This window comes from Rhipicephalus sanguineus, chromosome 6 (genome assembly GCF_013339695.2).
Source record: "Rhipicephalus sanguineus isolate Rsan-2018 chromosome 6, BIME_Rsan_1.4, whole genome shotgun sequence".
NCBI classification, from domain to species: domain Eukaryota; kingdom Metazoa; phylum Arthropoda; class Arachnida; order Ixodida; family Ixodidae; genus Rhipicephalus; species Rhipicephalus sanguineus.
Window position 1 is genome coordinate 126,047,314 of NC_051181.1, and position 25,000 is coordinate 126,072,313.

A 25,000-nucleotide genomic window follows, 5' to 3' on the forward strand; every position below is an offset into this window, starting at 1 on the left:
TAGCCCAAGTGTTCTTTGGACATCAACCAAACCCACCATTGCCACAAATGTCAAGGAAGCAGACAAAAAGTGCTTAAAAAGCTGTGAAGTGTACTTGAATGTCCGTGCCCCCGTAAGAAAGCAATACAACCGACTGAACAGAAAATAAGATGGCTTTCGCCTTCGAGTGATCTTAGGCGAATGCATTTATAACGGGTCCTGCGACTTTTCTGCCCCTGTTTTTCCGTACGGCCATGGTCACTCGTTAAAAACGAAATAATTATAAAAGGTGGTGGTTCTGCTGACGCCATAGAGTTCTTGTTTGAAAACGCGAAGCTTGTTTATACATAACTAGACAATGCGCACAGTTGAAGTAAAAAATCGATAATCGGACGACAACCAGTCTGACTGGGAAGTATGCTGAGTCATATTGAAAACAGAATAAGTGGTCGGTGTTCTTCAAGTGAAGTTAGTTGAAAGGCAACGCCTTTCTTGAGGTATTTGTTCCTTTGTGTCCTTTTAGTGTCGCGCTGTGTGCGCCAAGCGATATGACATGTATCTCACTGGAGTAGTGCCCGCCTTTGATTCGATATGCAAGATTTGTTCACTGTGATTTTTGACCTTACGGACACATAATCGTTGGGGTTTACGTCCCAAACCACTATAGATTTGATTGTGAGAGATGCCGTAGCGGAGGGCTCCGGAAATTCGTCCTCCTGGGGTTCTTGATCGTGCACCTAAATATAAGTGCAGGGCCTCTAGCATTTTCGCTCCATCGAAAAATGCGACCGCCGCGGACGGCGCTGGGATTCGATCCCGCGACCTGCGGGTCAGCATTCGAGCTCATAATCACTAGACCACCGTGGCGGCTGACCTTATGAACAGTGCTATCGCGTGGAAGCCCTATCGTCAATCTCTCTAAACCATAATTTTGGTCGGTATTTGTTATTCTGAATTCTAAATTAATCCGAAGTAATCGTATATACTTGATACGTCTTCAAAAAACTACGTCGCATGCGACCCACGTTATTTTTTTTCAAGGGAGAGAGGCGAGCATTAAAGAAAAAAAGAGAAAAAAAAAGGAGTGATGAATCAGGGGAGGGGAGGTAGGGACGTGAGGGGTTTCGGATCCAGGCGGTCACGAAAGCTGAGCAGGTTTTTCTTAGCGGTGTTTTGTACATCACATGCATACCGGCGCAGTGCGTTGGCTCCTGGGTCGGCCCGCAGGCGTTCGGATGTCAGCGGCGTCTCCCATTGTCAACGGCAATGCACACACATACGCGGCTCCGTGTCTTCTTCATCCAGCCCTATTGACTTGTGCCACGTGCGCATCGCAGGTGGGGATTCCAGGACATGCTGCTCTATTCCGAGGGACGAGCGCCTGCCTGCGTTCGTGCGACCGTTTGCCGCTTAGTCTCACTGTGCTTCTATGCGGTTGTCGGGACATTTTCACTCCGCATCTCGCTGGGTACACGCACCATCGATGCTTTTATATATCGTTTCTTTTGCCTGAGACTTGATAGCTGCTTTTTATGGTTTTTACATCGCTGATTTTTACAAGCTGATGCCTCCCAGCACTGCCACTGCTGCCAGAAAGGTTCTGACTTCATGTGTTGTGACTTAATAATATTACTAATGCGTTATCGCTACTGCCGATTATTGACCACCCCCCCCCCCCCCCACCCCACCTGGCCTCCTTCAAGCTGTATGCTTACAGCTTCTTGCCAGGGGCCACAGGGAATCTTAAACACAACGTTGTATTCGTGTTGTGAATAAAATTAACTGAATTGAAAGTTTTTCTCGATTCTTTCTCCGGAAGGGACCGACAATATATTATCGAACATCCTCTTGCGCTTTCGTCCTTCGTTAGTAGTAGTTGTAGTAGTAGTAAGACTTTTATTCAGCCAAATTCATAGGCCGAGCATTTCGACCGCCTGCGCGATCAGTCGACGCTGTTCTTCTTCCCCTTCGGCCGCCGATCCCAATCGATATGCTGTTACGCCAATGCCAATATCTCGAGGCAGCATTAAGAAATAGCCGACAGGATTCGAAGCTGTCCCCAAAAGCGAAGGTCCGTTGGGGCATGCTGCGGTGAGTGTCGCTGCGGGGCAAAAACCGAAAGCGCGTACTGTCGTGCCTCGTTTGACAGTCCTCTGCCTTACTTGCTGATAAATACATCTGGCAGACAACACTACCGAAAACTTCGGGAGGTGTAAAAAGTGGTGAGAAAACTAGTGCCTCGCAATCACAAGTGCTTGCAGAGGGGGCCCGTTACAGTCAATTTTCTGTACCGTTTTCATAGCACTTTCCTTAATGAGCATTGCAAACCTGAATAGTTCAGAGTTGGACAGATTTAGGATAGTTTAGGTCTGCGTGTGTTACTATATCGGAACCGGCTCACGGCGTGGTTGAGAATGGTACAATTCTATAGTTCAGTGATGCGGCATGGCGCCTGCATAACTGAACTATAGAATTGCTAACTACAGAACTTAGAAACTTAATTGAACTATAGAACTACAGAATTCCTCTGGAAAGGAACGGAGAGGTCTCGACACTGCGAAGACCCTATATTTTTGCCGCCTTAAAGTGCGCCGTCCCCCTAAACTTTGAGAGGCGACTAACGGCATGTTTGTGAAGTCCAAACACGCGCCATGTTGAGGACATATAAACGGCTGATTTGCCTAAGTGATATTCAAATATGACGCCCGTGTGCTGCGTCGCCTGCTGCGCAGCTGCTTCGCACCCGAACTTTCGCATCAAATTGGCACCGCCACTTGAGACGGTACGTAAAATTGAGAATCAGCTCTGCACCTTCTCGAGATGAACGGCCATGCTTCAGAGACGCCCTTGGTGTGCCGATTAAAGGAATGGAAGGGCGCGGCACCTCATGAACTGTTCTGTTTTCTATTCTATTTTCTGTTGTTGTCGGTTTTTCTTTGTGTTTTCTTCTTCCATTATTATTCAACCCTCCTCCCCCCCCCCCCCCTACACACGCAGTTACCGATGCAGTGTAGCCTGCAGGTTCCTCCTTGCCTCACTCACTCACCTCACTCACTCACTGCACTCACTCACTCACTCACTCCACTCACCTTCACTCACTCACTCACTCACTCACTCACTCCCACTCGCTCGCTCGCATACTCGCTCACTCACTCACTCTCACTCACTCACTCACAGTCACTCACTCACCTCACTCCTCACTCCACTCACTCACTCACTCACTCACTCACTCACTCACTCACTCCTCACTCACTCACTCACTCACTACTCACTCACACTCACTCACTCCCACGTCACTCCTCACTCACCATCACTCACTCCCGTCACTCACTCACGGGCGCCACTCACTCACTCACTCACCTCTCACTCACTATAATAGCGTACGGCTCTCAGGGCGAGAACTTAGGCCCATCCTGGGAGCGATACAATTAAGCCTGGGTTTGTGGCAATTAAGCGGCATCATTGATCCTAAACTTTTCATCGTTCGCTATCTGTGAAATCCCTGATTGCACAGAAGGAGGAGAACTGTTCAAACATGATGACGCTGGCTACATGCGGCCCAAACCCGGTTATGCGGCCTTCCTTGTTGCGGCGGGACATTGGCATATACGTTAGCTGCGATTGCATGCTTGTGTTTATAACCCAGCTTCCCTATATGAGATGCAAATGTTTGAAGTAAGGGCGCTGAGATGCGGCCTTTGATGTTGAAAAATAAGCCTCCTGGAAGGCAGCATTGTCTCCTGGCCATCCTGAACTGTCTCCTGGCAAGAAGGATGTTCGCGATCCTTCTTGCTTTTTGTTTTTGTGCTTGTTTCTCACACCATGCTCTAGCGTGCTCAGCACCACCATTGCGACGCTGTTGCTTCGAAACTCCGTGGGTTCTGAGATAACATAGGATCGCGGGTGTATGCTGTACAGATGTTTCGAAACATGCGTGTTCCCCTTCTTTGCCCCCTGCCAACCTTAGCAGGACTCTGCACTTCATATACCCTTGTACTTTCATCGCACAAGCGATTGTCTCCTTTATCGCGTCGCCGTGAGCCGACAATCTATAAGCGTCGGATCGGCACAAAATGTCGTGCCCCCCCATCAGCTGAGGGCGCATTCACTTTCACGCGCTCACGCGAGGTGAAACGGCACGAACATGGAGCAACACTCACGAAGCGTATAAAGGAGCGTTAAGTCGTTTACGTCGAGACAAGCGTGTCGGATTTATGCGCGCCCCGCTTTATAACGCGCTTCCTCTCTTTCTTTCTCTCCGCTCTCTCTTCCCCTCTCCCCTTCAAAGGTAGCTGCTGCTGCTGCTGCATGCAATGGTCCCCCGCTGTCTTCCATTCTTTCTTTCCTTCCATGGCCACGTACACGGAGAGACGATCTCCCGCTGTCCCCGTTCCGGTGCGGTGCTAACAAGATTGTTCCTACACAGGGGCGTTTGCGGGAGCTGAGGGCGTCAGTTCCGGTTCCTTTCTCCGTCGCTGCGCGAGAGAGCGTCGCGGAAAACGGGGCGCCCACCTCCGCTGCCGCTGGCCCGGCCTTTGACGCTGACACGCGCAGCTGACGGTTGCCGCCGCTTCCTGCTCCCGCAGAGCCTGACGACAAGGTGGTAGTACGTCCGGGAATCCCGCCAGGAGTCGCACTAATCGCTTGTCAGCCGCACTGCCTATCGCTTCGAGGAGAGGCGAGGGAGAGGAGACGACGGGGAGAGGAGGAGATAAATTCGGGCGAGCTCCAATACGCGAGGATGATAAACGCCACCTTCATGGGTGTTCTTTTTTCTTTTTCTTTTTTTTTTTTGGAGATGCGGCGTTGGGATGATGAGGATAAGTGAGGAGGGATATTGAAGTAAACTTAGAGAAGTGAGGAAATGTGCGCATGCGCCGAAGAAAGAGCGCGTGGTCTTGAAAGCGAATGTTCTCTTCCATGTAAATGTCTTCATTTGCTTTCATCTTCCGCCTCAACACCATCTCGTTACTTCTTCTCATCCTCAGCCGATGGCTCATACTCAATACAGGTGATTGGGTATTGGTACCAATCCCCTGTGAGTGGATATTACCACTCACAGTATTACCGCTCGCAAGTAGTGAGCGAATGTTACTATTAGGTTCTTTAGGGTAACACTTTAGGGTAGCAGTCTGCTAAAGGTAAATAATATATTTACTTTAATTGCAAATTTTCACTGATGAAATATTTAAAGCCGTCAGAATTTAGCGAGGCATTCTTTTAGTCGCTATAATAAACTCCTCAATGGCGAAGAAAGCATCCCTGTGGCTGTATCCCGGAGTAGAGGCCCCGATGGAAAGAATAACTGGTGCTGTTAATTCCAGGCCCGGTTTTTCTTTCTATTTATTCACGAAGCGAGTTCGCGTCTTTTTCTTTTTGCCTGCCGGCCGCTACCAGCACAAGTTGTGGTACAGCGTTGGTCTTGTGCTGTATTACGAAGGAGTTTCTGACGACATCCGGAGCCAAGCTTAATGTAGTATTTCTGCTCCTATCTCTGCACGCTCTGGGCTTTACGCGGAAACGAACGGGTGCCTGCAGATTGTATTACGGCCGTTTGTGTTCTGCTCTGCCTTGGCTGTTGCCTGCCAAAAAAAAAATTACATGAATCATTTACTTATAAGTCTGATCGGTTACAGTTCGTTACTAGCCGTCAGCTTGAGCCCCCATTTTTATGGTCAAGTGAAAAGCCCCTATTCCTTCTTCCTGTCATCACCATCATTTTCATCGCAATCATATTTTACGTCAATTATATTTACATCAGATTCAACTCTTACAGCGGCCTGAATTACCTTAAATGTCTCAGTCACGCAGCCTCATCCTCATCCTTATCATCAACTTTATCGTCATCAACATCTTGTATGTCAACCTCAGGATGCGAGAATAAGATTAAGAGGAAAGGTCGATAGCCTAAAAAGACGCTAGTATCCGGTTCGTTACCCGGCTCTAGGAATGGGAAATAAGGGCTGTAAATAGGACGACGAGAGAAAGAGAGAAAACGTAAAAAAAACACAAGAAGGGTGTTTCAATTAGAGTTTAAGTTAAGGCCCGTGCATTAACCTCAATTACTTCATTCACCTCGGCCACACGGGGCACTTTCGTTCACGGTCGAGCCCGATTGAGATCAAATTTCTTTATAGCCGTTGGCTTTTTTAAAGACGATATATTCTGTCTTGGGATACTTAAACGGAGAAATTTTGGTCTGTCTTTCTGTCTGTCTTTCTGTTTGTCGGCACGTCCCTCAAATCAGCCACTCGGCCAAAGTTGAACCACTTGCCCAAGGGACAGCCATGTTGAACGGCTGACTAGGTTCATACTTGTGTACATTGTCAACCAAAAAGCAAATATTACGCATATCTGAGGCGCAACATCACTAGGTAAGTATTAGGTGGTGTCTTCCTTTAATAGAAAATGCATACATACGTAATTCTAAAGACCCTAGTTTCTTAAGCTGCGCTGAAAATGCGACTGCGCTGAAACTTGCATCCTCCGTGCCCTCTGCACGAGCTCATTGTTGTGTTTCGGTTGCGGTTCTGTATTGCACTGTACGAATGCCATGGGACGCCGCTCTGGCATTCCTGTTTTACCCAGGCGACCTGTAAATAAAAGAGTGTGTGGAGAGTACTCGTTGAGTGCGGAAGTTTCTTCTTCTTCAGCGCTTCGCGCCAAACCGCGTGTTCGGGCTGGCGTCCCCGCCGGTCCCGTTGGTCACCGCCGGTCTTCGCCTGCTGCTGCGCCGGGACTACCAGCCTGCAACACAGCACTCATGTTTCTCGACGTATTGCCAAATGGCGTCCATATCTCACGCAGCGCCTCTTCTATCGTCTTTAGACGACATTTGCAGCGAAGCACGCAGATATGCGGCCAATTTTTTTCCCCCCAGCAGCTTCACACACAGCTGCCAATTGTTATTGCGAAAAATATCTCGATCAGGCTCAATCGCGTTCGAAAGTGGTGCGCGTGACACTGATATTACAATTACATTTTGTGCAGACATCGAGTACAGCGCCACAGCGGTGAATACTTGACAAGCCGCAAATTTCTCGCGAATATTCATCTCTTTCATCCCCTTGCATCTTAGCAGCAGGGTCTATAGCCTACGCCTATGCCTTTAAATTTCCTAATTCGATCCTTGGACAACCGGTGCGGGCAGCAGTTATCAGTGCTTACGTTCAACTAACTGTTTGACGTGCGACGATCCGCGCACTGTATTAAGTATTCGTGGACCTCGCATGCATTCCCCATGCTCTAGCGAGCCCCATGCGAAGAATACATATTTCAAGCTCAAAAATAGGCTTCTACAGGGTACCTCACTGACCAACTCTCATGCAGCTATTAACTCTCGGATGAAACGGTCCTCTTCATGTACTCTCCATTTTATTCCGTATGCCTCTTCCCTCGGTGTAGGGTAGCAAGCCGGACGCACGTCTTATTGAGTGCCCTACCTTAATTCCCTCTTGCTACTCTCTTTCTCTCCATCTCTCTCGCCATTTGGTTGCACTGTGGGCCACCCCAAGAGCTGAGGAGGTGGCTGTAGGGCATTGCCTGGTAGCCATCCCTCACTAATCGAAACTGACTGAATAAAGTTGTCTCCTCCTGCTCCTAATCTGGTCTCATCACTTTCTTGTCTACTTGGAAAACATTGTTGTCTTTCTCCCCTTCATTATTCTTTAGTGCGTCTCTGTTTCCCTTGTGAAATCTCACATCGAATATTAAAAAAAGAGAGACAGAGAGACAGAAACTGAAAAAAAAAAGAGCATATGGGGAATCAGACGGACGTATAGACTCGCCGAAATTAGAGATCCAATTCAAACTATACTGGCTTCTTGCTAAATTAAGGGAACAGAGATGGAGACATAGAACAGGCAGAAAGACGCGGGTGGGTACACACTGCACACAAATTCTCGTCGTCTTCGTCGTCTAATTTCGCGATGCCAGTTCGCGAACCGTCTTGTGTGCGACCGTGAAAGAACGAGCTTCAAATTTTCGCGAGGTTCGCGCTCTCAATGAGAGAAAACGAATAGTAAGTAAAAAAAAGAGAGAGAGAGAGAGAGAAGCGGCAGCAAACGTTGTCGCTTTCTTCTTTCCCACCAAGTTGCACCCTGCTGTCTCTGTGCTTATATAAGCACCCTGATCTATATAATCTTCTTTTCCATCAACAACATATAAGCATGCGATGATCAGAGAAAGAGCGAACACACTGCTGTCGTTCCATTGCGCGCCCTGAAGCGGTCCCCTCGCGCGAGCTTTCTCATTCTTTTTCTTCGCTTTGCGTTGCATTATAGCTTCGCGGAACTTCTCGAATATTTCGTTTCTTTCCCTGTTTTGTTTGCTTTGTTAATCGCGTCCTTTTATAACCGCACAACTTTCTCCGCGCCTAGCTCGCGAGCTTTCTCATCACGGGGGAGGTAATTGCGCGTCCTTTGTGGCGATACCAAGGAAGAAAGAGGCAGACGCTATACGTCGCGGGAACCGTGCCTTCAGTGCTGCAGTTTCCGCGCAGGCGCAGTACTCTCTCTCTCTCTTCATTTCATGCGATTCTTCTCTTAATCATCTGCTATACTTCGCTCGAAGCAACCGAGAAATGAGGGTCGCGGACGGACAAAAGATCTCGCTATCCTCCCGACTGTTTAGATTATCTTTTTTTTCTCTCGTCTTTGCTCCAGCTTTTGAACGGCAGAAATGAGCGAAACTCTGCGCGGAAGCGCCAATAGTATATATACAGGCAGAACTAAAGCGGCGACTGGTGGAGGAGTCTGTGGATTAGAACGCAACAAAAACACCACGAAAAGAAAGGAAGAAAGAAAACGAAGTGACAAAAAAAAAAAGAAAAGTTTGTCGTATATGAGTACGCGAGCTCATTTGCCCTAGCGGCGTGGATTGTGAGGATATACACACTCTCGCCCTTGCATTCTGAGCCACTTTTTTGTTTTTGTTTCGTTCTCCTGTGCAGGAAGTTTAGAATGGAGATGAATAGTCCTTTGTTGTGCTCTCATCCTGGCAGAACGTTTCCTTTTTCTTCTATTCCACTTCGGCTGGGATCACTTTGATTTCGACGATGTTGAGTCGTTGGTTAGTGAAGCTGCTTCTGCTATATACTTAGCTACCTCGACTTCAATTTGGTGGGCGTCGGTATGTAGTTCTGCTACGCTCGTGGTATCGACGGGAAGTGATGAGTTGTAGTGACTTACTCAAATGAACGTATATGCACCTGATGGGAGGTCGCTGTAGGCTCAGGAAAAGGCTACGCAGTAATATACGATGGAACGTTTTCTCAATTCAGAGCACATTCATAATAAATATTATTTGCTCACAATGTAAAAAAAAAACGAGAGCTAGGTAGAGACAGACAGTCCATCTAGCGTGAATTGTTATCCAATTCGCCCAAGCCGGTCCTTCTAAGCTATATTTAAGCACCTTTTTTTACAAAGCTGTAAATAAACGCACACGCCTATCTTGCCTGCGTGTAAGGTATTCCCATATAGGTGTCTCATACGGCTGAGATTGCGAAAAGACAAAGAACACCGCCTTATGCCATACTTTGTCGTGTCATACTGTAACACATCACTACAGCGTGATGCATGATGCATGACTATGCTAACGGATGACTGAATTATATATTTATGCATGACAGTATTATATATCATGCATGACTATACTATATATATTCCGCACCAAACCATGTGTTAGCCTATGTAACCTTAATGTGTGCTTAGAGAAAATGAAGATGACTTAGCGTACTATATATACTATGCTATGCAAGAGCAGTAATCTGCCCCTCTACCAGCGTTTCACCAAAAACTAAACGAAATATTAGTTATTGGCAACACCCCTGTCTACTTCAACCGTTCTTGTGGACGCCTCCCCCCCCCCCCCCCCCCAAAAAAAAAAAAATAAAAAGACAGAGAAAAGATGAGAATAAGCTTTTATTCTGAACAAGCGCAGTATGCTTCCTATGTGGGCGGCCTCCTTATTCCAGGTAGCCGCGGGCCATGGTCATCTCCTGAGCCCGTTCTATCAGGCTGCGTTGACTATTCAGGTCTGGGTCTGATAACTTGGACTCCCACTGCGCTTCGATTATTTGGTACGGGGATAAGTATACGTATAGGTTTACGTACGCATCTCCATACCATAGGACATAGGATGTCTGGTACATGGCAGTACATGCAGATGTATCGGTGTTCTGTAGGTGAAATTCGGTACATTAGGATGCCGTGAAGGTAACAGTTGGTTTGCAATTTTCTGACGATTACTGCCTCTTCCCTTGCTAGTCTGGAAAAAAATCTACTTGCGTGTCATTAAAGAAAACATCCGCTCATACCGCAGCAACCCTCATATTTCTGTGCGTGTTTGTTTTCATCACAAGGTGTTGTGACTTCCTTTTCTTCGTCATTCGTCTACAGATGACCAAACATCATCATTATGGATGCTCCTCACGAGCTGACGCGTGCTCACGTAGCAGCGTTGGCTCGCCCTCTTCTTTTCTTTTTTTTCTAGTTCCATTAAAGCGGTTCATCTTGCAAGACGTGTTTTTGGCTCGATGTTAACCCCGCCGCAGTTGGAAGGCTTAGAGGTCCAACACATGGTGCCGAAAACCCGGGACCTTTAGACACCGCTGACATCATCGACGCACGGAGCCGCGACAACAAAGAAGACGCGGCGCCTGCGACCTCGGCGAGATTCCCCGACTGCGTGCGACAGAATGGAACGACAGCTTAGACGACGCAACAGCCTGCGGTCTCAACTCGATGTCCTGTTGGCCGAGGCGGAAGGCAACTTGCGAGAGAATCGAGAGGTCACGAAAGCTACTGTAAGTGTACTCCTCGATCGAATCAGCTCCTTTTACGGACAGATAGAGAAAGTTGATGAGGCGATTTTTGAAGAGACGCCAGACGACCTGCTGGACAGCGAGACGTTAGACGCTGGAAAATACCGTGACAAGGTTGTTACCCTGACGGCGAACCTACGCGTCAAACTGAATGAATGTCTGTCGCCTCCAACCCCCGCCCTACTAACGTTCACCCGTTACCTTCCGGCAAGAGCAAGCTTCCGCAGCTAGAACTCCTAAAATTTGACGGGAACCGCAGACAGTGGCCGCGATTTTGGACCCAGTTTACATCAGCAGTTCACGACAACAGCGAGCTGAGCACAGCTGACAAGTTCAACTACTTGAGCAGTCTGGTGACCGGAGCAGCCGCCTCAGCTATATCGGGATTGCAAGCTACGGAAGAGTGCTATGCAGACGCCATTGAAATTTTAAAGAAACGTTTTGGAGATGAACAGATCATCGTTCAAGATCATCTACAAGGTTTGCTGGACCTCAAACCGGTGTCATCATCAGCAGACGTCCATCAGCTGAGGAAACTGTACGACAAAGTACAGGTTCATATTCGAAGCCTCAAGGCGCTTGGCACGAACTCGACAACTTATTGCACCATGCTGCGAGAAATCCTGTTAAGAGTTCTCCCGACTGACATGGTACTTCGGTTTCATGAGGCGCGCAAGGCATCATCATCAGCTGCAGCTTCTTCGAATAAAGAAGATAACGAGCTTCAAATGCTTTTGGAATTCTTCGACCTTCAACTGACTTGTCGGGAAGCTGTGGCCGAACAAGAGATACACAGAAGAAGTCGCACACCAGAGAAAGGAGGATTAAAGCCCAGCCATCCACGAGACGTTTCCATGACAGCTGCTCTACAAAGCTCAGCTAGTAGTCCGCAGAAGTGCCTGTTTTGCCGTTCCGAAAAACATTCTGCTGAAATTTGTGATAAAAAGGAGATCAGCCTCTCGCTCAAAAAGGAGATGCTTACCAAAGCCGGAAGATGCTTCCGTTGTCTAAAGCAGGGCCATTTGGCGAAAGATTGCAGAAGCCGGCTGAAATGTGGAAAGTGTGCGAGAAGGCACGCAACATCCGTTTGCGCATCGGAAGAGATCAGAAACGACAAGGAGAAGGTGCTATCTGCATCGGTCAATCTAATCTCCAAGCAGCCAAGCTCAGTCGTAATGCTGCAGACTCTGACGGCCACCATATCAGGAACCAAAACATCTGGTCGCTACCGAGTCCTTTTCGATGGCGGAAGTCAGCGGAGCTTCATTACGGCGAAAGCTTCCCAAAGACTTGGCTGCGAAGTAATAGAAGAGGAGACGTTGACCGTAGGCGTGTTCGGTGGTGAAAACGCGCGGAAAAACATGCAGAGGGTGCGAGTATCGATTCTCCCTGCGAAAGAGGAAATTCCGATTTCAATCGATGCGCTTGTGGTGGACACAATATGCAGTGAATGCATTCCGGTACCAGAAGAAAACGTTTTGAGAGAAATGAACAAGATGCAATTGGATACGCAAGCTCTCTCTCTGCAAGGAGTTGAAGACAAACAGATTGCGGTCCTAATTGGTTCAGACTATTATTGGGATCTAGTAACTGGTACCGTGAAGCCTGTGCACGAAAAGCTGAAAGCTGTCGAGACAAGAATGGGCTGGACTGTTCAAGGCCCGTTGTCTGCTACAACCAAAGTAATACAGAGTACCAGTGTCGTAGTCCTTCGAGCCACGGTGACAGAGGAAGACATCTCGAAACTTCTGACTCGGTTTTGGGATCTTGAAAGTATCGGGATCAAGGCCGAACACGAAGAAACGAAGGTCGCCGATTCAGTGCTGGAAAACTTCGAGAACGACATCAAGAAGAAAGACAATCGGTACGAAGTCGCGCTACCGTGGAAGAAAAGGGTCGACTTGGCAGCGAACTATGCAGTTGCAACCAAACGTCTGCATAGTTTGATGAAGAAACTTAACAAGGACAGCGAGCTCTTGAAAAGATACGATGAGACTATTAGACTGTACCTCGATGAAGGATCTGCTGAAAGAGTACCGGAAACAGAAGAGCATCCACTTAAACCCCTGTATTATATGCCACATCGAGCTGTAATACGAGAGGACCGATCTACTACGAAGGTACGCATCGTATTCGACGCATCCTCTCACGAATCTGGTTCAAAGTCCTTGAATGATAACCTGGAAGCTGGCCCAAATCTAAATCCTGACGTAGTGACCCTACTGCTTCGTTTCCGACGCTACAAGGTAGCGATGAATGCCGATGTCGAGAAGGCGTTCCTACAGATTGGCCTGAGAGAACCAGACAGAGATGCGCTCCGCTTTTTGTGGTTCAAAACTTCCCCACAAGTGAACAGCCCAATGCCGGAAATAGAAGTTTGGAGAATGACTAGAGTGCCCTTCGGAGCTACTTCAAGTCCTTTCTTACTGACTGCTACATTGAAACACCACTTCAGGTCCGTAGAAACCCTCTATCCTGTGACAGCTCGACGATTGCAAAGCTCCATATATATGGACGATCTTCTGATTGGAGCCGACACAGCTGAAGAAGCTATCCAGATGCACAAAGAAATAATTGAGATCTTCAGGCAAGCTTCCATGAACATTCGCAAGTGGGCCAGCAACGATCCTCTAGTATCTGCCGCCTTCGAACAAGGAATCACTTCACAGGAAAAATCTCTTTGCTCACCTTCTGGACCTCTGAAAGTACTGGGACTTCATTGGAACAAGAAGACGGATAGCTTTTCGTTCAAGCCCCAGGATATCCTCCAGTTCATACAGGAGCATCGGATTACAAAACGCTTTGTGCTTCAGGCTGTTGCAAGGATCTACGACCCTTTGGGGTTTCTTTCACCTTTCTTAGTACGGGCGAAAATCTTCTTACAGGATCTATGGAAGGAAAACCTTGACTGGGATGAGACATTGCCACCCAAATTGTCTGCTTTCTGGCTGAAATGGAGCAAGGAGGTAACCATGCTTAGTGACCTCAGTATTCCAAGGTTCCTAGCAGCCGGCGGAGAAGGCCCGTACCAAACGGCAGCACTCCACATCTTTTCTGATGCAAGCGAGTCGGCATACGGGGCTGCAGCCTACCTTCGTACGGTCGACTACAGTGGCACCGTCCGGACTATGCTACTGATGGCAAAGACCAGAGTTGCGCCGTTAAAGACGGTCACTCTAGCGAGGCTGGAATTGATGGCAGCATTGCTTGCAGCCCGAATGTATGCCTACATCGTGAAGAATTGCGACCTTGGAATTGGTGAAGCAACATTTTGGTCCGATTCCCAGATTACACTTTGCTGGATTAACAAGGATCCCGTTACCTGGAAGGAGTTTGTGCGGAACCGGACGCAAGAAATCAGAACTTTGACTGAGTATACCAGATGGCGATATTGTCCTGGAAAAGAAAACCCCGCCGATTTGCTCACTCGAGGCTTGTCTGCGCTCAAACTGAGACAGTCGCAGTTGTGGTGGTTTGGACCTAGATGGCTTGCAATGTCTGGTACGTGCTGGCCCGTGTACGGGGGAAGGAATGACATCGAAAACGGAAAGCTCGAGGCAGCTGAAACAGAACTAAAGGTCAGCACCCATGCTGTTAATACGAGACCAGTGCTGCCATCGCTGATTGAAATTGAACGATTCAGCAGCCTCACCAAACTTTTAAGAGTAACGGCATGGGTCTTCCGTTATGCCAAAAGGTTGAAGAAGGAAAATGATAGGTCTGGGGAGCTGTCTGCTGAGGAAATTCAGCAAGCGGAGTGCTATTTGCTTCGAGAGGAACAGAGATCTCACTTTGGTAAAGAAGCAGACTGTGTCGCGAGCAAGAAACCGCTCCCTTTACAAAGTCCACTTGGGCATTTTAGACTGTTCACAGACGAAAACGGGCTTCTTCGGATACAAGGAAAAGCTCCCAGGGCTGACGACTCATACAGTTCTCGCCATCCCATCCTCCTACCAAAAGACTCACACCTCAGTATGCTGATAATCAATCATGCTCACGCAAAGGTCTTCCACGGGGGAGTTCGAGACACTCTGACTCAAGTTCGAGAACGATTTTGGATTCTTCAAGCACGACAGTCTGTGAAGAAAACGATAAGACGGTGTGTCATCTGCCAACGCCTACAGAGTAAACCTGTTGAGCAATCTTCACCTTGTATGCCTCAGGATCGTGCTACTCAAGCCCCTCCGTTCCTCGTGAGTGGAGTTGACTTTGCGGGGCCACTATACATCAAAGGGCATCCCCACGAGCGCTCCTATATCGCTCTTTTACGTGTGCGGTGACAAGAGCTGTTCACTTGGAACTGGTTGAAGACTTGACCACAGTGAATTTTCTTTGCGCCCTACGGAGATTCGTATCACGGCGGGGTCTCTGTCACACTATCTACAGCGACAACGCACGAACATTCGTCAAAGCGTCCAAGGACCTACAGAAGCTTTGGCGAACGATAAGACACCCCGACGTACTCGCCTTCTTTTCCTCCTCGAAGATCCAATGGAAATTCATTTGCCCGAGCGCTCCTTGGTGGGGCGGGTTCTACGAGAGACTCGTTCGTTCTGTAAAAACCTGCTTGAAGAAGATGCTTGGGCGACGGCTTGTCAGTCGGACAGAGTTAGTTACTCTACTAACAGAAGTGGAGGCCGTGGTGAATTCTCGACCTTTGACTTACGTGTTCAACGACGTGGATGAACCGTACCCTCTATCTGCAGCAGATTTTCTCGTAGGAAGGAGACTGACAACGCTACCACATTACGAACTGAAAATCAACACCGAGTATACCAACGATGCACTGAAGAAACTTTGGAGCAAGCGAGAAGATGATTTGCAAGCATTTTGGTCTCGTTGGTATAAAGAGTACCTTAATGAACTCAGGAACTTTACATCCAACCAAGCCAAAAGAAATGACTCTTTGAAGAAAGGCAACGTAGTTCTACTCGGGGATAAACAGCTTCCAAGGCAACTGTGGAGCTTGGCCCGCATAGAGGAACTGATCAGCGGACGCGACAGCATTGTCAGGACCTGCTCTTTATGCTTGCCCGACGGCTCTGTTGTGAAGCGGCCCGTACAGCTACTTTACCCGTTGGAAGCCAACTAACGTCATCTGTCGGCGCGGGAGACTGTTGTGACTTCCTTTTCTTCGTCATTCGTCTACAGATGACCAAACATCATCATTATGGATGCTCCTCACGAGCTGACGCGTGCTCACGTAGCAGCGTTGGCTCGCCCTCTTCTTTTCTTTTTTTTCTAGTTCCATTAAAGCGGTTCATCTTGCAAGACGTGTTTTTGGCTCGATGTTAACCCCGCCGCAGTTGGAAGGCTTAGAGGTCCAACACAAGGTAAGCAACGCTATAGCTGGCGATAAGCAGTGAACATACTGCGTAATCATCCCTAAATGACATCTGCCTGCACTAAGCCACGAACGTGCATGGTCGTGCAAAAGTTTGATTATGCTGCACCATCCTCGACCAAATACAAAACCTAACCTAACCTATGCCAACTTAACATAACATAACCTATGCCAACTTAACATCATAGGCTTGCGCAGGATTCCCCATTAGGAGGGGCCAAGGTTCACCCATCCACCCTTCGTTAGTCGAGTCGAGCCCCCCCACCCATCCACCCTTCGTTAGTCGAGTCCGAATGAAAATAAGCTTGAGTCGAAATAAACCTGTCTCGAATGATGGGGCAAGTCCGACTGAGCAAAGATGCGGGGCAAGCTTGGCGCCCCACCCCTTTGATTATAAGGACCCCCACCCCCTCGTGCGCACGCCTATGCCTTGCATAACCTAACTTACCTAACCTACGTTAACCACGCAATACCATCTCTTCACCTTCATGTTTTAGAGCACTGAGGTGAAGCCAGCCTCCAAGCAATCAACGGTTTCTCAGCGTCAACACATCGTTCACGAAGGCGCTCACGTACTCGTTCGCTGCACTTTTCCCACCTCGAGTCACACCACCGCCGTCCCCTCAGTTTCTTTCGCGTTCAGCTCAAAAACCCCGCAGGCTGCCGCATAAATCGTTTCCGCCAATCAATGCTGTCTGCCGGCGCCACCGCCGGTAATATGCTAAGCGTGCCGTTAAAGCGATCGGCGACCCTCTCTCCCCTCTCTCTTCCCTGTTATCCCTAAACCCACTCACCGACCCCTCCCTTCTCCTCACGCCTGCTTAGAAGTGTCACCACCGAAACCCTAAAACTGTTTCTATATACTCCTCCAACTTTCCCACCGCATCCTTCTTTTCCCTCGGCTGTTATTGCTTCTCCGGCGATGCTCGGTGCATGACAGTGAAGCCAGAACCCATCACAAGGGCGGTTTCGGTTCAGCGCTGCGGGAAAACGCGCTCATTTACTGCGGAGCCACACATTTTCTCGGCAGCGCCCAAGCCATTAGCATCTCATTTGAAGCCGCACCGCCGCTGCCGTTCGGGCAGAAAGGTAAAAAGAAAGAGAGCTCGGCTTTGAACTGCGTTGGGTTCCAGCCCTGGCACGTTCTCCTCCCATTCGGTATTCTTCGGCAGCCGCGCATCGCCTGCAGCCAGTGTTCGGCTCTTTCGGTTCCTGCCGCATTAGCTATGCATCGAAAAAAAAAAAAAAACTGGCCGCCACCGACCGCCTTCCTTCTGTGCCTCGTTCAATCTGGGTGCATTCTTTGTTTGACGTCCCCAGTTCCCCTTTTGGCCTTTGGCCCGGTCAATGGTATAAGTACGATTCTTCCTTATTTCCACCCCAAGGTTGCCCGCCGACTTCCCTAACTCCGCTTTGTGCTCCGAGCCGAGCGGTGAATCGACAAAACTTTGCGCTCTCCTTCTGCGGCGAGATGGTATAACGACCCCTGCTTTGTTCGACGATGTCGTTTTGTTCGAGCTCGCAGTCGCGACAGACACGTTGTAGTACAGTTTGGCGTCTTAAATCGCACACGCACGATCGCATTCACAAGTGCCGGCACAAATAGAACGCGCAACACGAGCACGAAATTCGGACAAAGATGGCAGTTCATAGGAAGATCAGGACTACAGCGCTGATGAGAAGTTGTCCAACAAGCGCTCGCCTTCGTCAACGTATCGTACGAACGTGTACCCCCACGCGAACATAAGTCGCATGTATAAACACACAGCCAGACACACACGTGCTACGTGCGTAAGCGTTTAAACATACGTGCGCTCACGCGAAACGAAGGGCTGGTAGATTAGAGAAGTTTTTAAACAACTGCTGCAAGGGCAGTTATAGGTTTTCTTAATGGCACAGGACTGAACACTAGTCTGTAGTGAAACCATTGTGGTTTCGTCACGTGCTTCTGCGTTCTTCCCTGTATCGAATCCGCGCTATCCAGCATTTAAGATTATGAACCAACTAGCCCAGCAACTAATTTTGTTAAACTTCTTGCTCTACCCGGCATCACCCTTCATCACTCTTTTTTCTCCTTTCCCTCTTCCCCTGTGCAGAGTAGCAGGCCAGAGCGTACTAGCTCAGGCCGACCTCTCTGCCTTCTAATAAATTATCTCTGCCCCGCATGCACATCTGAAAAACGATCAACAAGCACCAGGCCTGAAGCTAACTCATACAAAATACAACAATGACGAATAGCCAGTACTGTGCATCGTTGTCCAGCTATACGATGTCTCAGCCTCCAAGAGCATATATCGTACGTACTACGATAGGACTAACTCGATTCGTGCGGTCCCCATCGTATACATTATCAGTACCGTTCCCCGCAAGTACATCAACCGCGTATATATACCGGCCTGGCGCAAACACCGACTCGCCCCGTCAACGTTGCTAATACACGCGCAAGCCGAGCGCAAGATTGAATAACACTTCCTGGTTCCGGTTCCATTGTCCTCACGTGGTCATAGCTATGTGGGGGAGAAGGGCTATTTCTATCACCGAGCGTGGCATCAAGAAGCGTGAGAGGTGAACACGTGAGCCCATAGCTGCTTGGATGCAGCCAACAAACAGATAAACACAGCAGAGTCAACCGAGACCGCCGCGAAGCCGAACGCGTCTCTAATATAACGACGTTTGCTCCGAGCCATTGGAGCGGCGGGCCGACCGGGGTACTTTGAGGCTTCCATTGAAGCGCAGTTTATCCACCCCCGAGGCACGGAGGTATAACGGTGACTTCCCGTTGTGAGTGCACGGAAAGGAAGTTATGAAAAAGTGTTGTCGACAGCGAAAGAGCGATTTGATGGTTAATTTGAGTGGCTCGATCGTGGGGGCGCCTGTCGTGAAATAGACGTGGGCACTTTGTGTAGAAGGGACTTTGAAGCGGCCTGCTCTTCGCTTCTCGGCTTTTTAGCTTGTATAGCCACCGATACCTTTTCCTGAGGTGTGTAGTGTCTTGTGGAGCAAGTTTTCGCTTCAGAGAGAGAGAGAGAGAGTAAATGTTTATTTTGGGAAGCAAGCGCACTGTGCGCCCAAGGTGGGCGGCCTTATTCCTGGTAGCCGCAGGCCTTCGCCATCTCTCGTGCCCGTTAAACCTGGCTTCGCTGATTCTTCAGGTCTGGGTCCGATAGCTTGGCCTCCCACTGCTCTTCGGTTAGTGTAAGATAAGTGATCTATCTATCTATCTATCTATCTATCTATCTATCTATCTATCTATCTATCTATCTATCTATCTATCTATCTATCTATCTATCTATCTATCTATCTATCTATCTATCTATCTATCTATCTATCTATCTATCTATCTATCTATCTATCTATCTATCTATCTATCTATCTATCTATCTATCTATCTATCTATCTATCTATCTATCTATCTATCTATCTATCTATCTATCTATCTATCTATCTATCTATCTATCTATCTATCTATCTATCTATCTATCTATCTATCTATCTATCTATCTATCTATCTATCTATCTATCTATCTATCTATCTATCTATCTATCTATCTATCTATCTATCTATCTATCTATCTATCTATCTATCTTTTTTGAAGAAGCTTGAGAAAAAGTAAAGGTGACGCTCAAGGTGCGTAGTACACGAGACATTCACTGTGACAGTTGTACGAGACTTGGTAAAGTATGGAAAGACAAAAGCAAGAAGGCGAGTGGCGACGCCGCCGTGAAGTTTCCGCACTACTTCCCAGGGACGTCAGAGCTTTTTGCGGCTCGTTTAAGTGATTGTCCGTTACAAAGGTCTATCACTAATCGTGATTTAAGAGAATCAAACACACACGTTAATGAATTTCAACATCTTTCCAGACAAACCAGCCAAAATTAAAAAATATATAAAGATGTCTTCTCGATCTCCGTGACGTCACAGTTTGAGATATCGGCGCTGGTTCTTCGATGCGAAGTCAAAATTAAGTGAGTGAGTAAAAACTTTATTGGACATGTCCGGCGTCATTGGGCGGGTTGGGGCTACAAGCACCCCGGCCTAGGTGACGGCCTCGAGTCCTTGGACCCGGGCGGCATCCTGGGCGTGCCGGACGGCCCAGGATTAAGTGAAGTTTATTTTTTTTTTTGTTCACTTCAAAGGGACACTAAAGAGCAAAACGATTTTTCTCGCATTAGTAAAGCAGTCTTCCACAATACCAAAAATACCACGCTTTCTGCGCGAAGACGCCTAATAAGCGAGAAAGCGCGCAAAACGAAAATACAGGTGGCGACGCCACCTTGGAATTCCCGCACCATTTGCCGTGACGTCACATATTTTTGACGACGCCTGCTGGGGCCTACGGAGTTCCTAATCGGTTAAATCGAAGTACATTGTCCTCTGAGGGGGCCAGAGACTTGACATAACGAGTTTGTGGAAATTTCGTCGAGACAGTGGCGCCAAAATACGTTAAATGCTCTTCGAAATCTTTTACGTCACGAATTACAAAGTTCGGCGTGAAATTAAAAAATGAAACTTTGAACTTGGTTTTCTCCTCTAATAATAAACCTATGGTGGTGAAATAAACTACACAAGAGTTCTCCGAGCACACTTTATCAATCTAAACCAATTCATTGTTTCTCTTTAGTGTCCCTTTAAATCAACCCTTTTCCATCGAGTGATTGAACATAATTTTAAAGAATATACTTTAAATGCATTAAAGAAATATTGGCAGACAGATTATGCTACGTTACGTTAGCACATAATACGTATAAGAAATACTGGGTCCAATGTTAGGGAACGTGGTCGGTTTTGTCTGTTTATCCAATGTTCTCAGATTCTTGCATCCAGGAATCTATAGAGGACAAAACCAAAAGGCGGTCACCACATCTGACAATAGGTCTTTGACCTCATGCGTCCCATACACAAGAGGACAACAAACGGTACATATAAATAACAAGCTCTCCTATTAATTACGCATGAAAACCGAGAATCATCTCATTAACAAAAGAGACAAAGTATAAAGAGCTCATAGAAACAATGAATTCGTTGCTTGGTCTCTCTTGTACAGAATGAGGTGTTCAAAAAAGCCCAAGCAGAGCTTTTTTAAGAGTCTGTCCACTGTGTCTAAAGCGCTCTGCACTGCTTCGCAAATATCTTGGTGATAGGTGGGCGAAGAAGGCTGGCTTATATAAGGCGATATAAATGATCGTCCGTCTAATCGGACTCTTCATTGTTGCATCTTAATCGAGCCTACACTGACTTCATTATCGTTCCGCGCTTTTATTTCGATTATTTCGTTAATATTTTGCAAAGAAAACATATTGGGGCCCGTTGGATAGCTGTACCAACCCGTTTCACAACCCAACGAAGAGGGGGAAAAAAAGCAATAAATGCGCGACCACATGCACACGCGAGGTATCGCAAAGCGCACACCAATGGCACACATTCCACACGTTCCTCAAGTAGCATGGACATCTCACTCGAGTAGCCGTGTACAATCGGTATATACGAGCGAACGCGATGAATAACTTCACACCTGGGCATAAAGGGTGTATAGGGGAGCAGCATAACCCAGGGAGGGCAAACGGGCAACAATCCCATCCGTGTATACACCCAAAGGCGCGCGAGTTCTTCTATAACTCCGGAATTTGTCAGTTGCACAGTCGGACTTCTCACTGTTCGGAATACCGCGCACATACACGGGGAACGTTCTGTAACTCTATAGCGTCGAGGCTCGAAGACCCGCGCACGGCTCGCCGTAACACGCCCTGTATATTATAAGCTCGTTCACAGACCTTCCCTATACATGTGACACGCTTGTTGTTGCGCCGCTTCCAACGCCGGCAGAGCCCTCGTCGAGCCCCCCCCCCCCCCCCCCCCCCCCCCCTCTCCCCCTTTTTGCTTCCACACCGCGTCAACACCTATAATAGTCCGATGAAGAGTACCTCTCTCGCGGTGAGGGTCAGTAGTTCGGCGGCCGGCTACTACAAAGAACCGCGGCTCTTCTGTACGTAGGTTAACGGCGGTCAGGTGAACGCAAAGTTTGAAGTCCTTACGAAAAGACAGCCCTTCTTCTTTCCATGGTACGGTGAAAAGGGAGCAGGGGAGGGGGTCGAATACGAAAAGTCTTTCGGACAGGGGCTGGCGGCTTCATTCAGCAACAGAAGCTCTAGTGAAGTGTATGAGTGCGGATTGAAAAAAAAATACATATATAATAAGAAATAAAGACGGAAAGGTCACAATAGCTGTCGTTGAACAGAGCTTCGGGAGCTGGCTTGGCGGACGCGCGTCTCCCTCTCCTCCTCTTCTTAGGACTGTACACATTCCCTTTCCCTTTTCCTTCTCGTATGCCCTCCTCCCCCCCCATCTTCCCTTGTATCCCGTTCATTCGTGGGGGCTCGCGCGCGCGCGCCGTTCCAGTGTGTGCTCAAGAACTAATTCTCGTCCCATGAACTCTACGCCCACAGTGGACCTTGGCTTCTGCGGCTGCGGTGAGTCTTTGGCGACTGACTGCACCTACCAACCCCCCCTCGCCCCTCCTCTCCCATACACCCTATTTTATTCGATGTACGGGAAGTCCGTGGAAGGAACTGTGCGGTTTCGTCGGTCCTCGCCCGGTAAAGCGGTCTTATTTGTGGTAGAGAGAGAAAGAGAGAGAGTGCGCGGGAGGAAGGCATTATAGTCCGTGGCTCGTTTTGAAAGGGCACTAACCATCGTCCCCCCCCCCCCCCCTCCCTTTCCTTCCTATTCCACTGCTTGTCTTTGCGGCTAATGGAGTGATGACAAGAAAGAAAACGAAAATAAGTGTCCCCGAGTCGTCCCTCGACAGAGAGCCGCAGGTAGCAAATCGAACGGACGGTGCAATCTGGGTGGGTCAATGCGGCACTGACCACCACAGCACCGCGCGGTGCCTCTTCTTTCCTCGGGCTTGAAAGGCGCGGTGAGCTTGGTCTCTGTAGCCCTCCCTGTGTACACACCCAACTGTCCGTTGGTTGACGAGCCAAGACAAGACGGGACCGGAAAGAGAGCACACACAAGATCAGTTCGCCGCTCGTTTACTTTGGATTAGCGAGCACTATTTCCCTTTGCGTCGTTGTCCCCCTTTTTTTCTTTCGCCTGAGAGCCTCGCGGTTATTACAATCCCGCGCGGGTCGGGCCTGTCTGTGCATTGAGAAAGCACACAGAGCTCATACCTCTTTGCATCTGTGTGGGCGCGCGTACTGTAAGAGTGGAATCAGGAGTGCATCAATGGATCATGTGTGTGTCTCTCGGGATCGTCCGAAGTCTCTGCGGTTGTTCTCTCCATTAAAGCAACCTGTAGTACGAGGGAGGCGAACGGTCGGTGTGTCATACCTTATGACATGTGTGCGCTGTGTGCCTTTGTTCGAGGGCACTCGCATAGCATACAACAATCCCCATTGCACCTTTTCTTTTTTTGCATATGCCGCGGATACCTCGTGCTGGAATCACTTAACCGAAGTTTGGGGGCTGCTTATGTGCTATATTGCAATCAGTGCACTCTCCGGGCGTGCAGATCACGTAGTATAGGCCAATCTGGGCGCATCGTTGAGGACTTGAGGTGTGGTGACATGAATAAAAATGGAACGATTTTACTTCTCTGTTGTAACACAATCTAAAGAATGATAAACACAGTGAACAGGGTTAACACAGTGCACAGGATAATCTCACTGCCTGAGGTGCACGCAAACGCATGGACGAACGAAGGTTAATTTTTTTCGAGGGACTCGTTTTTTTTTTTTTTTTTTTTGTTAGGCTCAACCAAATGAATCCAATGGAGAGTTTTTTTTATTACGTTAGTTTGCCCTACGGCATCAATACACATTATACAAAATTGTGCAACTGTTTCCTCCGTGAAGTCCACGAGGGACCTATGATGCGGACCGTATATTCATCGCTGCAAGTCTGTGCTGAAGTCCCGCACGCCGCAGGTGGCGTCGACGAGCCGCTTGTAGCCCAGGGCATGTCCATAGACGGTGGATCAGGTCTGCTTCCCGGCGCAGGACAACATGGGCAGCTCGAAGTTGTTTCGGTGTACCCCACTTGGCGCGGATTGAAGGCGTCACAACCGAACTCACCGAACTCTTCGGTGCGATACCTCCTCTTGACGAGTTAGTCCACTCGGGAGGTCATGACCACGCGGAGGTATGAGAGCTCGCGTGGCGCGCCGAAGATTTTCTTTGTGAATGTCCACAGTGTCAGAAGGCGGCAGCAGGAGCTGCAACACCGACAAGCTAATGATGATCAATCATGCTCTCTCTCGCGTGTGCGACCTCGACCATTTTCTTTAAAATGCGTATATTGTAATATATTGTTCAAGTCTAGCTTATGTTGCAGGAGAGCAACTAAATTGCGCGGATAAATAAGAACTGAGGTTGAAGAGCGATTTTGCGCGCGCTGATCATTTCCGAACCAAAGCACAGTGCCGACCTTAATTGTTGACGAAACAAAGTTCGCGTCGGTACATTCTTTTTCTTCTTTCAGGTAACTGATAAATTCGATTAAAAATAGCGTTACCTTGTCCTCGGCATTGTCAGGGCTCCCACGTTGCCTGAAGAGCACACTAAGCATTGGGAAGTCATCGCAGAATGAAGATAAAAAACCAATAGCTAGCACCTGAAAGGCGACTGGTTCCATTTTTGCGCCCAACAAAACATGGCGGATTGACCTTAAGGGATCGTCGACAGATGGCGCTGTAGATTTTGAATATCCCCTATTCTGCGAGATACAAGAACCGGCTGCTTAAAAAAATTCACCGATGATTATGACACTGCCTAATGCGAATTCTGAGCGCAGCTGCTGAGGTGTTTTGATTTTGCGATAAGTTGAGGCGCGACTGCCTCGCTAACCGGGAGAC

General features: G+C 48.2%; 1 protein-coding gene across 1 annotated transcript in view; it reads left to right on the forward strand.

Moving 5' to 3' along the window:
- LOC119397522 (fez family zinc finger protein erm) overlaps nucleotides 1-25,000 on the forward strand; it is a 108,611-nt gene that overhangs the window by 968 nt on the left and 82,643 nt on the right. The gene's annotated exons all lie outside the window — the stretch shown is intronic.